Source organism: Sorex araneus, chromosome 4, assembly GCF_027595985.1.
Source record: "Sorex araneus isolate mSorAra2 chromosome 4, mSorAra2.pri, whole genome shotgun sequence".
NCBI classification, from domain to species: Eukaryota; Metazoa; Chordata; class Mammalia; order Eulipotyphla; family Soricidae; genus Sorex; species Sorex araneus.
In genome coordinates, this window is record NC_073305.1 from 72,479,126 (window position 1) to 72,491,186 (window position 12,061).

The following is a 12,061-nucleotide window of genomic DNA, read 5'->3' on the forward strand; positions in this document are numbered from 1 at the left end:
CCATCTCCAGTGTGTGTGGAGATGTGTCCCTGGGGGTAGCCAGGGACACAGGCCTACAGAGCTCACAAGTCCATTATGGCAGAGGGCAGGGCCAGTCAACGGCTGGGCATTCAGACAATCACACAGGGACAAGCATCCGAATGGCTGAGGCTGGAGTCAGGGTCACAGCATTGGCATCAGCTCCACTGCTCTCCCCTGGCCTCGGCCTTGAGTTCAGTCCTCCAGGCTACAGCTGCTTGAGAAGCAGAGGCCCAAGGGACAATGGACAGCCTGTGGGCTCTGCCCAGCTCCAGCCTGCCCAGTGGTTTTCATGAGCTGCTCCCGTGACTGTGACAGGGTCTCGGGATGGCCTGAAGGACTGTGGTGGTTGGCCTTGGCCATCCCAGGGCACCAAAGCGACAGACAGACCTGGAGAACATGAAGCAGGTAGAGCACTTCCCCAGGGTGAGAGACGTAACCCCTCCCCCAAGTCCCCTTCCCTGTAGGCTGTCTGGACACAGCATCCTCCTCTATTCAAAGGCAGAGGAAAGTGAATTTCAAAGGTCTCAGGAGGAGGGTGGGGATGGAACCAGTCCTGGGCTAGCTTGGATGACCCTGGAGAGGGGGGCTATAGGGGCTATGTGAGGTTAGAGACCTCCGGGCCAGGCTGCCTTGTCTGAATCCAAGCTCTGTGACCTCATCTGGTGGCCTCCCACTGCTGAGAAAGGAAGGAAGGATGATGGACAGAACAAGTCACAGACAGCAGAGATCAAAGATTGTGCAGATCAAAGGCAGGTGGAGAGAGAATGTCTTGGCCTGGCCCCAGGCTTTTCGGGGCAGTCCCCAGCCACACCCCCAGCTCAGGCAGACTGTGTTGTGGGCCCCGTGAGGACTCCCCCAACCCCCCTCCCCCCACTCCCTCAGCCCTTCTCCAGGCCTTGGTCAGAGCTGAGTGGGAATATCCCTGATCTTTCTCCAATCTCTGGGATTTTTCCAGCCCCTTGGATCTGGGACATAAGGGGGGCTTGGGGGTCAGGGGTACACACACACACTGAAAATGTTTGGAAAACTTTAGGGAACTGTGATTTTTGTTCTCCCAGTGCACTCCCTCCCACCCCTTGGCCCCCAGCTAAAATGTCAAGTTCAGTGCTTTCAAAGAAAAACATTCCTCAAGAGTTCTGCTGTCTCAGGGAGTCGCCAGCCTCAAGGACGTGCTGGGAGTTGATTTTTTGTTGGGGTAAGAACAACAAAACAGGGCTGGGGACTCTGTCCCCTGTATAAGTGCCTGTTCTGGTGGGCACTGCGGGGAGATGGGTCTTGGAGCAGACAGCAGAGATCAAGGATCATGCAAACGTCTGCTCAGTTGGTCTGGAACAATTGGGGAAACACAAGGAGGCAGAGGCAGAGCGAGCCCCACTGCTGCCCGGCTCAGCATGCTCCTGCAGGGGACACTGTGGCTGTGAGTGGGAAAGCCACTTGGTGGCCCACCTGGGGGCTGACCAGTCAGGATCCTGCCCCCAGAGCCTCCATGTGGAGGCTGTGCCACTAGTCCGCGGAGCACAGGGGTGGCGGGATGGTCAGAAACAGCACCTAGCACCATTCTGGGGGCTTTGTCCTCCCACTACCCCGGGGACCCTGGTACAAATGACCAATTGCCTCCTCTCCAGCCTGCTTCCATCAGGCCAACAGTATCAGCTAATCTTTTGAGCCCTGCTTGCCCCCCGCCCCCCCAGTCATTCCAGGATTGCCTTCTTACTGTCCACAGCCTGCCCTTTGTGTTTTCCCAGCATTCCATGAGCATCTAAGGGAGGTTATGTCTCTTCTCTCCTCCAAACACAACAGAGATACATTCCTTATCTCCACAATAAAAGCTAAAGTCCTTGTGACTTGAATACCAGATCCAGGGGTGTGGCCCCTTGTCACCTCTCTGGCCTTGTCTTTTTCCCTTAGTTTCATTCTCTGCTCCATTGTGCAGCTCTGGCCACATCAGCCTCTGCTGCTCTTTGAAAATCCCATTGTTGGAGCCCGAGAGATTGAACTGGCCCTGCACGTGACTGACTTGGGCTCTGTCCCCAGCACCACATCTGGTTCCCCTCCCCCCCCCCCCCCCCCCCCCCGCCCCCAGCACCAAGAGTAACCCCTAAGTGCGGAGCCAGGAAGAAGCCCTGAGTACCACCAGGTGTGGCCCTCCTCCCGGCCCCCTCCCCCCAAATCCCGCTCTTCTCCTGCCCCAGGGCCTTTCCACTTGCAGTTTCTGCTGCCTGCTGTCCTTCCCTCTCTTAGCCTTTCAAGTCTGTTCTCAACTGCTTGCAGTGTGAGTTCCTTGACCACACAGCCCTCCAAGCCCCCTTCCCTGGCTTTATTGTTTCACACCACAAGCCTCATCCAGATGTAACATCTTACATAATTCACTCATTTATTCTGCTTTTTGTCTGACTCACAACTAGAACAGAAGCTTCGTGCTTTGTCCTGTTTCTTTTCTTTTTTTTTTTTTGTTTTTTAACTTTGGGTCACACCTGGTGATGCTCGGGGGTCATGTCTTGAAGGGCATTTCTGACATTTCATTGCTGGGGGACCATTCAGGCCAGGGAGGGATCCCATATGGAAAGCATGTGCTGCAGCCCTTTCGGCTCTCTCCCAGCCTGGCCCGCTGCTCCTGAATCCTCGCGCAGGCAGAGAACAGTGCCTGGAACAGAGCCTTGCTTGCTAATTGTTGGCAAGGAAATGGGTGAATGCTGCTACATTTAAATTGTGTGACCTTGTGCAGGTCAGCTGTGTGGACTTCTGAGAGCTGCATCTGCAGTTGGGAGGGTGGCTGATTTGAGGGGAGTCAGCTGACCAGAGCCTTGAAATCCCTAGCTGACTATACCCCACAGCCAGGAGGGCCTGGGCTTACTATACCAGGACTTAGCCCCTATGCAGCTCAGGGTCTCACAGGCTGGCTGGTGGGTGGATCTCTTTCCCTCTTCTCCACCCCTTGTGCCCAGCTGGGTAGCCCCTGGGCGCCTTTTAGTGAGCCATCTAGCACCTTCCCAGTACCCCACCTGGACTCTCCAGCACCCTCCTCCCTCCTCACTGTTTTCCCTCCCCAGTCCTGTTGCTAATTTAACCCTGGGGTGGTGCTGGAACACACTCCTGGAAGGAGGTGATGGTTCTGAGAGTGCGAGGCAGACAGCAGTGCCAGCCTGCCCAGGCCTACGCTCTCCTGGACATGGCCACACTTCCTTCCTGAGTGGAAACCCCCACTCAGGCCCACTCGGCTCTTCTCCCTGCCGAGCCCTGGGAAGTGGTCAGAACCCCAGGAGCCTGATCTGGATCCCCCTCAGCACTGCATACTCACTGTGTGCAGGGAGCTGCCTGAGGGTCTCCTAGACCCTTGCTGTTAGGGTGCGACAGGCAAGGAGTTAGGGGCCAGGCTGACCTGTGTTTACATCATGACAGTCACTTCACTCATTGACTATCTGAATCCCTGAGGAGCACTTACTCTGTGCCAGGCAGAGGTGAACATGGCCTCTTTATTCTGGGGTGGGGTTGAATCAGCAATGCTCCTGGCTCTGGGGCCACTCCTGGTGGTGCTGGAAATTGAACCCAGCCTCCTGCTGCATGTGCCCAGCCCACTGAGCCATCTTTCTCTAGCCCCCAACCTCGTTTTTGCTTTGTGTTTTTGTTTGGGGGCCATAGCCGGCAGAGCTCAGGAATCACACCTGGTGGAGTTCGGGGGACCATATGGGATGCCAGGGATCAAACCCGGGCTGGCTGCATGCTAGGCAAGTGCCCTCCCCGCTGTATATTGCTCCAGCCCCAGAGCACGATTTAGAAACTCATCAGGTGGAGGTCTGATGATCTTGTTGCCTTGGCGTGTGCTGTTGACAAGTCCTTTGATGGTTCTGAACTGGGTTTCCTATCTCAGATGGGCAGATTCCTCCCATAGGGCTGTCCTGCTGGCCCTCTGTAATGATACTGTGAGGGGCTCTGACCAGGGAGGGGGCTTTCTGTCCCCTTCTGTACTCTTCTGCTCCCAGGGACAACAAAGGCTCTGGAACAGATGAAGGGTTCAGCTCCTCTTGGTATAAGCAAACCCATTACCATTTCATTCCTCCAAACCTCCAGGCTGTGCCTTGAAATCCAGGACCCAAGAAGGGAAAGCACTGAGTGACCTCAGATAAATCCTGTGACTCGTCCTTGTCCTGAAGTTCTTGTTGTCCAGGACTGCCCTCCTAATGGGCTATTGCTTCTAAGAGAAGTCCCCAGGCTGGTCAGGCTCATAGGAAGACTTAGCTTAGTCTCATTCATTCATTTACTTCATTCATTCAACAAGTACTTACTGAATGTGTGTCAGGAACAGCACACCAGTGTACAAAAAGAAGCAGCTCTACAAAACACATGGGAAGTACCGCACATGCCACTTTAGGATGTGGGGATAAGCACGCCATGCAGAGGCCAGCCAGTACAAAAGCCCCGAGGAAAGGCTGTGCCAGGTAAATTCAGGAATAGCAAGTGAGATCAGAGAGGGGCTGGGGCCTGGCCAGGTGGGAGCTGTTGGAAGGGCCCACTGCTCTGATCACTTCAAAGTGGGTGGGAGAGGGCACAGTCTCAGTCCTCACAGCCCCACGTGCCTGTCTTGACCCTGCAGGTGTCAGGAGGTGACAGGACAGAGTGAGGGTCACAGCACTGTTAGAGATTTTGGTCTTTTTTGCCTCATGGTGCATGAAGTGGGCCTTCCCTGGTTCACCCGGCAGCCTGGGTGGCCTAGTTGCCAGGCAGGTTGTTGAAAGGCATTGGAGGCAGTCTGCATGTGAAAGACGGGGCATCCACAGGGCAGCTGTGCTACTCAAAGCTTGCCAGTAGCTGGCGAGTCTCCAGAGGGTAGCTCTGTTTTTGCTTTTTGTTTTTTCTGTTTCCTTAACAGGGGAGTCAGGTGTCAGATCAAAGGACAAGTTTAGAGTCCATATGTGGGAGAGGGGTCTACTCTCAGGGCAGGTGTGGAAGGGTCCAGTTCCTGCTAGCTGTACTGAGAGAACTCAGTATGCTGTAAGACATCCAGGCCAGTGGTTCCCAAGCCTGACTAACACATTGCTTCCTAGGTAGGAGAAACAGCATGTGCAAAGGCCCTGGGCATTAGGACTGAGCTTCAGTCCAGGAGTGTTAAATTATTTCCTAGTGGACACAGGGTATGGATACTGGGGATACTGGGGATACTGGGCATCTCCGTGTCATCAGCTGAGCAGTACCACAGTCACTTGGGAAACCCCTTCTACTGGGTGCTGCTCCCCCCACCCCAAACCCAGAGGGGGCTGGGTTTAGGAGGCACTCGGGTTAAGTCACTCAGGGTGGAGATGCCTGGGCTACCTGCTCCCTTTCTAAGTTGCTGCCAGACCCCAGGAGTGCTGGGCAACCTGGACAGAAAGCAGCCCTCCCTGGGGGCGGGTGGGGAAGGAGGACGTGTGGGGAGGTATGGAGCAGTTAGTAGAGGTGGGCAGAGGGTTTAAGAGCATGTAGAGAGGGAGCCTGGTGGTCACTGATCCACAGCACCCAGAGTCAGAGGTCTCAGGTTAGCTTCCCTCCACCTGGGCAGACAGAGAAGGGCCTGAGGCGGAGATCGCGGTGGGGGCGCCGGAAATTGAGGGAGACGGATGGGCAGGAAAAAGTGCAGAGCCAGTCTGACAGCTGTGTGATCCCTGGCAGGGACATCACTGGGTGGATGGATGGAAGGTCGGACACGTGTGTGACTAGCAGAGTGAGCTGATGGAGGGCAGGGTAGACGGATGAATGAAGGAATGAATGAATGGGTGGGCGGTGAGCATACTGTCGAGGGGCGGGCCAGCGGAGTGCTCTATCACAATTGCAGGGCGCAGGGGCCGCCTGCTAAGCTCCAAGCACCCCTACAGCCGCAGGCGGAGGCGTGGAATTCCGAGCCCTGGGGGCCTTGGAGCTGCTCCCGATGGCGCCCGGGGGCCGGGTGGAGTAGGAGCTGCGCCACCGCGCCCGGGCTCCTCGCATCTTCACTTCACGCGGGCAGGGGCGTCCCTCGTCCTCGGGGTGGGGGGGTGGGGGGAACCTGGAGGTACGGTCCCCGCTCGCCGATCCCTTCTTTGTCTCGGCCTAGTCCTACGCTGCCTCTGGGCCATGACCCGCCTTCTCGGGCCGCCGTCGCCCGCACTCCTGGGCCGCTCCCGGCTCTCCGGGTCCCCTCCGGCCCAAGCTCACAGGCGATGCTGGAACCGCGGGCCTGGCAAGTGCCAGCATTTGCGAGCTGTGTCTGTGGCGCGGAGAGGGCGGGGGCGCTGATGAAGGCCCCCCTTGTCTCCGCCCTCTCTCCTCCACCCCACCTCCGCCCCTGTTCGCCTTGCTGCGTCCCGACCTCAGCGCCGCGGGTTCGAGCCTTCGGCGGCTCTGCTGCGGCAGTGCGATGCCCAACGCCACGCGGAGCCCTCCCGCCCGCCCGCCGCGGACCCGCAAGCAGAGCACGGCCCCACGCAGGCCGAGCGTGTGTGCGACCCCCGCGGCTTTTCGCCGCTCACCAGCCCCGCACAGGTGCGCGGCCCCTGCCACGCGCAGCCCCGGGAACCGCAATCCCACTCGCAAGCCCGCTGGGGGGCACGGCGCCCCGTAGGCACCGACATGACCCACAACAGCAGCCCCACGCAGGTGCGGTCCCACCCACGCAGTCACACCATCCCTGGACAAGCCATCGCACACAAACAACCCCACGCAGCATCGCATTGCCCAGCCTCCCCGAGGCCCAGAGATACATTCACAAATACATTCAGGAGCTAGTAACCAGACCTCCCCCCCCCGCCCCCAAACCCCGTGACATTCACACGTAGGACAGACCAGAAATAGATGGCCACATTGATACACACACAGCTCCAATCGCACAGCCAAGAGCTCACCCACGGGCTCGTAAGTGGGAAAATATTAAAGTGTTCCCTCCCCCCGTTCTGTTTGACACACGTACGCGCGCGCGCGGGCACACGCGCGCACACACGCACATACACACAAACACTCACCCCACCCCCATCTCCAGTCCCCGAGAGCCTCGGAGCCTCCTAGCGAGTGACCCCGAGCACTAGCGGGGAGAGCCGCGGGAGCGTCGCCCCGGCGCCCCCTCCTCCCGCCCGCTTCCCGAGCTCCCGCTCCTCCCCCTCCCGCCCGCCCCCTCCCCCTCCTCCCCTCCCCCGCGTCTGGGGCGCGGGCTGCGCTCAGCCAAGCCCCCTCGTCGCGCGCCCTTCCCCGCGCGCGCCCCGCGCCCGCATCGCGCTTGCCGAGTGGATGCGGCCACGGGGCGGTCTCTAATTACCTCCTGTCCCCCGGCGGCCCGTGAATAATGGCCACTGAGGGCACTCGCAGGGGCTGCTGAGAAGGAAACGCGGGGCGCAGGAGGCGCGGCGCGCGCGGGAGCGCGAGGGAGAAAGGAGCGAGCCCTGGCCGCCGCGAGCGGGCGGAGAGAAAGGAATCGTGCGAGCGCTCACATTTTTTTCTCCCAAGGAGCTCATCTGGCCGCCGCGTTCTGGAAGAGGCGAGAGGGTGAGCGCGCGCGAGTGGAGGAGGAGGAGGTGGAGGTGGAGGAGGAGGAGGAGGAGGAGGAGGAGAAGGAGAAGGAGGAGGAGGAGGAGGAGGAGGAGGTGGAGGAGGAGGAGGAGGAGGAGGAGGAGGAGGAGGAGAGAGACGGCGCGGGCAAAGGGAGACGGCGAGAAGCGCAGCACCGGCGCCCCGGAGACCCAGGAGGAGCCCTCAGGTATTGTTGGCGGCAGAGCTTTGTGTCTGGGGGGGCTGTTAGGGGGCGCAAGTGCTCCGGGAGCCCCCAGCCCTGAGCCGCGGGGTCTCAGATCCCCCCACCCCAGCCCAGTGCTGCGGGCGGGGGTCGCCGCCCTCTGCGGGCACCCCTCCCGCCTCGCCGCGATCTTGGCTGGAGTTGCAGATTTGCCTGTTTTGGCGTTTTCCGCGCGGGTGAAGAGAATCAGTCCCGGGAGAAGGAATTTCTTTCCCTTTTTTTCTGAACCGTAGTTTGGTTGTGCTGGGAATTCCCCCATCCTCTTCCGTCCACAATACAGTGGAGCGAGGTCTCGGCCACAGTGGCCTGGCGAGGGCGGGGGTGGGGGCTGAGATGGCGGGTCTGGGGGCCGCAGCCCCGGCGGGGAGAGATGCCCCAGACCCCAGGAGTTTGCTCAAGTTCGCCGTCTGCGCTCTGGAGCGGGTCTGGCCGGGAAGGGCTGTCTGCGCGCCCCGTCCTGCCGCGGGCAACCGGTGGGAAAGTTCCCGAGCTCGAGCCTCCCGGGGGACGCGGCCCCCCGACGCCTCCGGCGAGTCCGCGGCTGGCGCGGCCCCTCCTGGCCGCCCGCGAGCGCTTAAGGTCGCGCTCTCCCCACCCCCGCCTTCCTCCCTCCGGGCGGCTTCCGGACCTGGACGCGGCTGGAGGGGCCGCTTCAAACACTTCCCTTGGAGACCCCTCCCCACTCTCCTGCGCGCCCGGGCCCCGGCCCCGCACCCCGAGGCACCCCAAGGGGCCAGGCTGACAATGAAATCTAGCGCCTCTGCAGTGTGCGTGCGTGGGGGCGGGGGTCGGCGCGCGGTCTCTCCGGGGGCTGCTGACCCGGGCAGGGACGGGGGCGGGGAGGCTGATTAGGGGGAGGGGCTTGTTTGGGTTAGAGACGTTGACGTCGGGTGGCGCCGGGAGGGGAGGCGGAGGGGGGGGGTGCTCGGCGGAGGCCCACCGCCGGGATTCGCTGCCCCGCTCCTGGATTGGGGCCCCTCTTGGACTTGGCGATTGGCGGGTGACCTCAGGCACGTCGAGGCTTCCCCCGCCCCAAGCCTTCCTGCCCCCCAATCCGGCCTCCTCCCCTCCTGTACAATGCGGGCTTCAGAGGCAATCTTGAGTGCGTGTGTGCGTGTGTGTGTGTGTGTGTGTGTGTGTGTGTGTGTGTGTGTGTGTATCCAAGTGTTTGTCTCCTGCGATCCACAGCAGACACTGCTCGGTGACCCGGAGATCCGGAAGTCTCGCCCCCTCTTTCAGATGCTGGTGAGGGGGGTGGGGTAAGAGGAGGGGGAGGAGGGGAGTGGTGGGAACTTCATTTCCCACTGGGCCTCCCCCCCCCCAAGGTTGTGCCACCGGAGAATTTCTGGGGACCGCAGTCCTGAGCAGCGCTTAACTCCACCGGGTGGAGGAGGGGCTGCGGCCCCCGCAAAGCCCCCCATCTTTCTGCACTTTAGCGTGTGGTAGGAGAGGAAGGGGTGAAGGGCCACTTAGAATCAGAGTGGGGGGCCGAGAAATTCATGGAAATCCGCCTTCACTGGCTCCCTGGCCAGCAGGGATGGGGGTGGGGGGGCTTCCCTTTCTCTTCCCAGGTCGAGAGCCAGGCCAGAGAAGCCGAGTTGGCAACCCAGGCTAGGAAGGAAATTCTCCTCCTTCCTTAAAGGGGATTCCTGGGAGGAGGGGGTGGCTGTCGCTGTTGGCTGGTTCCTCTCTTTTTTGGACCAAGAATAGAAAGAGTTAACCCTGCCCAGAAATCTGTCAGTGCTGACCCAGCAGGGACACCGCGTGGGACCCTTTGACGTTCTAACAGTGTGACACTGGCTGACTGCAGCTAGCAGATTCCGTTCCCAGTGTTCCCCTGCTGCGCCCCACGCCCCCTGGGACTCGGGGCAGTGGGGAGTCAGGACCCAGAGAGGGTGTCAGAACCCCTGGGGAAGCCCTGGCAAGGGCTTTGGAAGAGAGTTGGAAGGGGGGGGCTATGGTGGGTTAGGAAGGGGCAGGTCCCTTCTATATTTTGTACCCCCCCACGGGAAGCCTGCTGTGAGGAGAGTGTGGACCAAGGCCTGCCCGAGAGGGGGGCTGAAATCAGCAGGACTGGCTCCATTCTGCAGAGGCTCCCATTACAGCACAAGTCTGGTTAGTGTGATGGGGGTGGGTTGTCCCTCCCTACCCCAGTGTCCTTTCCCTGCAGGTGAGAACCACCATTCTCTGCAGATCTCAAAGCTCACCAGGGGCCTGGCATGCAACCACACTCGGCTTTGGCTGGACAAACAGGAGTGAATGAATCAGTAATGAATGAATGAATAAATGAATGGAAGAGAAAGTTTCTCAATTGAAGGCGTTTTGTCTTTCTTTTAGCTATTGGGGCCCCATTCGGTGGGGGCAGAGGGACTCTGGATGCTGGGACTAACCTAGAATGCTGGAGCTTGTTATAAGCATGGCAAAAGCACTGCCACTTGAGCCACAGCCCTCGCTGTAGTGCATATATATATATATGTATATATATGTATATGTATATGTGTGTGTATACACATATATGTATGTATATATAATTTAAAACATGATGAATAGAAAAATCTTTAAAATACAAATGCAGAAGGTGACTGATGGTCATCCCGAGCTATGGCATTGTTAGTATGTTGACGTGGTCCTTCCCAGTCTCTCGGCTTCAGCGGTTGGTTTGTTTTTTAAGGACTTTGTCGTCATTCTCTATATTCAGATGTCTATCCTGCTTTCTGCGTTGATGCTAATAGGAGCCTTTTCCTATTTTGTAACGAACTGCTCACAAACACCACGGCCAGTGTCTGCAGGCTTTTCCAATCAAGTGATGTGCCATCTTGCACTCATACTCCCCTTTTGTTCGGCACCCGGGATGCTGATGAATGGGATAGTGGATTTATTTTTGTGGAGAGAGCTTTTTTTCGATGTTTAAGATGATTTCCTCAAAATGACGCTGCTGCTGCTGCTGCTGCCACTGAAGGCTGCGAAATGCCTGCAGTGGAGGAAACGGACTAGTTGTTTTTCCCACATAACTGGGACACTATTTCCCTTCCTTCCTCACAATCCAGAACCTTCTATCAGAACTAATGAATCACCTGTCTGAATCCCCTGCTCTGACAGAGGAGGAAATGGGAGTCCTGAGAGGGGAAGTGAATCCCAAGGTCACACAGCAGTCACTAGGCTCTACAGCAGCTGGGAACTGTCCTTTCCATCTCCTCAGCCAGGAAGTGTCACCAGGGGTTCTTTAGGCTGACCTTGTCCATTTCACAGATGGGGGTACTGAGAACTCGAGACAAGAAGCACCCCACTTGCCCTGCTATAGACTCTGGTCACTCATGCTGGCTGTGTCCAGTGCGGCCTCAGTAACCTCTGTTTGACCAGCCATCGACACCTTGTGGGCCTGCCTCACAACTGCCCCTTTGCACTGTGTGTAGTGACAGGGATTGAACCCAAGGTCTCACTCATGCCAGCCAAGGCTCTACCATGAAGCCACATCCCCACCCCACCCCCTTCATCCTTCTAGAAGGGTAAAACAAAGCTGGAGCAGTGAGAGAAGTGGTTGTGGCCTTACCCTGGTGCCTCAGCTTACTAGTTGAGAGACTTAGCTCTGAGTCTGTTCAGGATCTGGGCACAGCTGGAGAGATGGGGAGGACCAGTAACCTCTTGAAGTCTCTTTGCTCTTAGAGGGCACCCCACAAAGACCCCTGGGGGAGGTGATGTGGGGAGAAGGAAAGAGTCGGGAGAGAAGAATGCAAGCCAAGGTGCTGGGATGTGGCTCAGCGGTCAGCACTTGCCTTGCAGGTGTGGGGTCCTTGGTTCCATCCTTGGTTCCATCCCTGGCCCCGCTAAAAAAGGAAGAAAAGAATGGAAGCTAAGGCCAGGAAGAGGGAGATGGGGAGGTCAGGAAGAAAGGTTGTGAAAAGTGGAGAAAGAAGGAAGCCCCCTCGCAGCCTCATTGGCCCCCAGGAGAGGCTGGGCAGACTGACACCCAGTGCTGATGACTAGGAAGGTCTGGGCATTGAGGTGGGCTCTGTTGGGGGCGAGGGCTCGAACAGTCCCATGGGGCAGAGCAAGTGGGAGACAGGGAGGCAGGGCCTGGTAGTGACTTGTCTGTTCTTAGGGGCCCCCTGGGGTAGTGGCCAGCAGGTGCTGGTAGGGTCATTGTGTCTATCAGCATGTGGACTGGCCATGCTGTCGCAGCCCTCCTGTGGCACTTGGGCATTTGAGCATCTCTGAGGTGTTTGTGCTTTACCACGTCCCTGCAGGCACATGCACATCTGTGTTAGCTCATTTTGTGTCTCTGTGTCCCCTCCTCCCTGTGTGCATGTG

At 58.6% G+C, this 12,061-nt stretch overlaps 1 protein-coding gene across 2 annotated transcripts in view; it reads left to right on the forward strand.

The window, feature by feature from the left end:
• The window catches only part of RAI1 (retinoic acid induced 1), a 121,432-nt gene that overhangs the window by 34,027 nt on the left and 75,344 nt on the right, over positions 1-12,061 (forward strand). The window contains exon 1 of one of the 2 annotated variants that reach the window (XM_055134511.1): positions 7,572-7,717. The exons of the other annotated variant lie outside the window; for it this stretch is intronic. The gene's annotated coding sequence lies outside the window, so the exon portion shown is untranslated. Of the gene's footprint in view, positions 1-7,571; positions 7,718-12,061 lie in introns of those variants that run through there. 2 annotated transcript variants of the gene reach the window in all.